The sequence below is a fragment of the Castor canadensis genome, chromosome 9, assembly GCF_047511655.1.
Source record: "Castor canadensis chromosome 9, mCasCan1.hap1v2, whole genome shotgun sequence".
NCBI lineage: Eukaryota > Metazoa > Chordata > Mammalia > Rodentia > Castoridae > Castor > Castor canadensis.
This window is the reverse complement of record NC_133394.1, coordinates 78,283,822-78,288,045: the sequence shown is the minus strand read 5'-3', so window position 1 is coordinate 78,288,045 and position 4,224 is coordinate 78,283,822. Positions and strand designations below refer to the sequence as shown.

The window sequence follows — 4,224 nt, the reverse complement described above, 5'->3', positions numbered from 1 at the left end:
TGCTGACTTATGAGGAAAACGTACTATGATCAACAGCTAGCGCTTGATGTGTGAAGTCACTGAGAGTCTTCTGTGTATGTGTTACCATACCTTAGCTAATTTAACAATACAGTGGATGTAAATGACCTCTAGGCACATAGGTCCTAAGGCTAAGTCAGTATTGAGGAAACAAAATTATATTATAAATACTTGCTTGAGAAACTTAAAATATACCATTTCCAGGTTCTGCTTTGGGTCTCTAGGACAGCTGAAGACAGACATCAGCTGAGTCTCTCTCTGGTCACTTGGAAATTCTACTAGTCTGACATCAAAATGGACTATTCACATGCTGGGAGTTGATGCTGGCTTTTGCTTGAGAACTCAGTTGAGACAAGTTTTGATTATGACACTGACACAAGGTATCTACATGTGGCTTCAGTCTCTCACTGCACATTAACTGGATTCTGGAGGGAAGATGTTCTTATTAGTGAGCATTTCAAGGAAGCCAGGAAGGAATCTGGAGTCTTTGTGTAGTTAAGACTTGGAAAAACAATAACCTTACTTCTAATGTACTTTATTCTTCAAATAAATAACTAAGGGAGTTCAGCCTAAGTGAAAGTTCACTTCTCAAAGAGTGAAAATGAATTAATTTATTGCATCCTCCTTATACAACACATGTTCTACTCAGAATGTTCACATGTTATAATTCTTGTAAGTGGAAGCTATGCTATATTATAATGTGAGATCTGTGCTAGTGCTTATTTCTAAAATTTAGCTCACTCTGTAGGCTCAGTAATAAGTACTGGATAAGTTCATGAATGATACATGTGCAGCTTTTAATTTTTCACAGTGTTTAGATTTTAGATGTTTATTTTTGAATAAATGGAGTATCAAAACTCAAAAACTTACCAAATCAACACATAAAATATAAATATATAATTATTTTTCATGTGAGAAAAAAGACTTTTAATTGAGACATAGTGCAGAAATGGGCAGAAGCCCCAGGGGTTATCTCCATTTGTACTTACTCATTTAAATACAAAGAACTATAAATATGCTCTTTTGCCCAATATATATATATATATATATATTGACTTGAGCCAATAGTGCTTCTGATAAAGTATAAGAAGCAGTTTTTCAACTCTGAAGGAAAGCAATGCCATAAGGTAAAGATGGTCCACTAATATTTTTTCTAATGCAACCAGATGTAAGGAAGAAGAAAATGAGATCTCTTAAGAAGTGTTATGATTAATATTATTGAGAATTTGAGAAAAAATTTTCAAGTTTACTTATTTTCTGAGTATATTGGCATATTATTCTTAGTTTGCATCAGTTTAAAACTCAGTGAATGTAAAATAGCATTGCCAAGACTACATCAATATACTAATGCAAAACAAAGATTGTTGGGATTTACAACATGGCTACAGGAGGATTAAACTTTTTCTCCAAGCTTGTAGTTGGCCCATGACAGAGGCCACTGTAAAGTGAGCAGAAAGGACACAAGGCCCTTAAAGTATGAGGTCATTTAGAAATTCTGAATTAATCACATACCTAATGTGATGCTGCATTCTAAATTTGTGCTAAATCTTGTAGCCATTAGTATAAAAACTATTCTTTAGAATTCTGTCCAGTAGTGAAAAATCTTTTTGAAATGAGCATGTGTAACAAAACACAGAAAAAATGTTTTGAATTTAAAATGGAAAAAAAATAGTTTATAAAAGTAGAAGTGTAAAGTGTGTCTTTTCAGCACAACCCTTGACATCCGTCCATTGCTATTCATGAATTTTATTATGAAACTCCTTGGTTTCACATGCACTAGCTTTACCAGATTTTTCACTGGATCTGCATGAAAAATCAAGTATTTTTCCAGTTGTTAAAATCTAGTATTTTACTAATTGTTAATTATTATTATAGTTTTTCCTTCTTGTGTATTTACTTGTATTAATCCCTTAAAATTTAAATTTAGTTAAGTCAAAATTTTTCCAACTTGAAAGGAAATTGTTTGCTAATTAAACATTTAAATTTATTATAATTAAAAGGAGCTCAAATTTTTCTTTGGTACTACTCAGTGAAAATAGAGTTTCAAAAGTCAAGTACAACGGTAATTTAAAGTTTCCATCTACAGAGAAAGAATTTTCTAATACAAACTAAGACTTTTTGACAGTAGTTTAAACAATGAGTTAAAATATTTTCCTCTGGAAGCTATCAAATACTAAAATCCCATCAAACTTTAAAACATAAATCTACTTCTAAAATGTTAAATTTAAGTCATATTTCTATGTGTCTTAAAAGATCTGGTTGTAGAGCTAATAACTGTCTTCAAATGTTTTTACTTTGAAGAAAAGACTAAATCACATTGATCAGCTAATAAATATATAATGAAAGTTAGACCAATTTTTATCTCTATAATTAGAAAAGCAGAGGAAAGGAGACATAAAGAAGGGGGAATATGAAATCCTGCAGAAGACAATTTGGTGCTCTGTAGCATATGGGCCTCTGTAGGTCAAAGAATTCAAGGTTGGGAGGGAGTAATTCTCTGGTATTTGCAGGTAGGCCTGCGGGCGAGGTCTTCTGGTATCTACCTCCTTTGTAGTTTTTAAGTGCTTATTGCAGATGGCATTCTTCTATTCATATGAAACAAATCCTTATAAGATAGAAAATTCAATGACTTAGAAAAGACTGCCATAGTGTCTCCTAGATTCTAAAATTTTATGAAGAAAAATGGCATAAGTTCAGAACCAGATAACTGGACAATTTCATATTGGATAATACATTCAACAGATAGAATGCACATTTTAGGTAGGTCATTTTGGAAGGTTTATAAAAAATATTATATGATTAGGTGGTAACTAATGGGACTATTATCTACTTATTGGTTTGTCTTTTTTATTTCAGAAGAAAACCTAGATTCTAAATTCAGTTAGCTCAAGTTGAATAATAAATAGAATGGAAAAATACTACCTTGCCCAAGTTAACCAAACATAAACCCTAAGAATTTGTAGTAATTACAGGTTTACCCCTTTAAATTACCATGTTAGCACCTTTTCTTCAGGAACCACATCTCATAATATTTTATTATAATATCAGTGTCCTTTATCCAGAACAACTTGAATAACTCATGAATTCCTGAGCTATTATTATTATTATTGATTTGTACAGATTTTTTTGTCAAATACATTGCCACACTTAGTAACACCTAACATTTGTTTATGGCCTTCCATTAATTGGGGAAATGGTCCCATGGTATAAATTATGAGTTGTTCCTGACTGCATTGCCTTCAGTCATGATTCTCTACGTCTTCAGTTTTTACAACTAAGAATACTCTCTCTCTCACTCTCCTCTCTCTCTCTCTTTCTCTGTCTCACATACACACAAGGGGAAAGCATGTTCAGGTCTTGATTTAATATAACAATTTTGAAATATTTTTCTATTATTATCCAGAAGACATGAAAGAAAATGTTTTGAATAGGAAAACATAAATGAAAAATATTTAATCATTCATCCAACTTATCTCATTTAAAAAATGTAGTAGGCATGGTGCTTGATAATGAGAATAAACACAATTTTTTTTTATATTTTTGGTGGAACTGGGGTTTGAACCCAGGGCTTCATGCTTGCAAAGCAGGCACTCTACCGCTTGAGCCACACCTCCAGTCAACACAATGATTGAAGTGGTGAGGCTAATATGCAATTTTTCCTAATAATGTTTCATATACTTATCAAATATTAATAAATAATAATAAATTAAATTAAACAACCAAGGTTATTCATACATTACATATTAATTCCCAGCATTAGAGAGAGCAATAGCTGCCCTGCAAATAGGTTTTGTGCATTCTGCTACAAAGCCAACCAATGTGCAGTGTTTGCAGAGTGGTCTATGGACCATTTACAAGTCACCCAGGTTACACATCCAGACATCCCATACCAGAATCTCCAGGGAGTGGAGCCCAGGGATTTTCATTTTTAATATTCACTCTCTGGATGTGTCTAAAGTACACTTGTGAAAATTTCAGGATATAAGGTGAATTTTGTCTTAAGGAAAACTTAACTCTCAAAATGAAAATAGAGGAATTAATAGTCTCTTCAGGTGCTTTGCATGATGTTTGGCACTTTCAAAATTTTGGGTTTTAATTGTTATATTCTAATGCATGATTTCATAGACTGAGTATAGGATTGCAGCATTCACTTCCAACAGAGAGGAAAAATGGAAAGGCAAATTGTTTCAAATGCTCCCAAATCAA

The 4,224-nt window shown here is 32.5% G+C and overlaps 1 non-coding gene across 1 annotated transcript; it reads right to left on the bottom strand.

Moving 5' to 3' along the window:
- Positions 1-3,559: 3,559 nt before the first annotated feature.
- Trnaa-ugc (transfer RNA alanine (anticodon UGC)) lies at positions 3,560-3,632 on the bottom strand. Its single transcript has one exon. It is a non-coding gene; the product is annotated as a tRNA-Ala (tRNA).
- Positions 3,633-4,224: the final 592 nt, after the last annotated feature.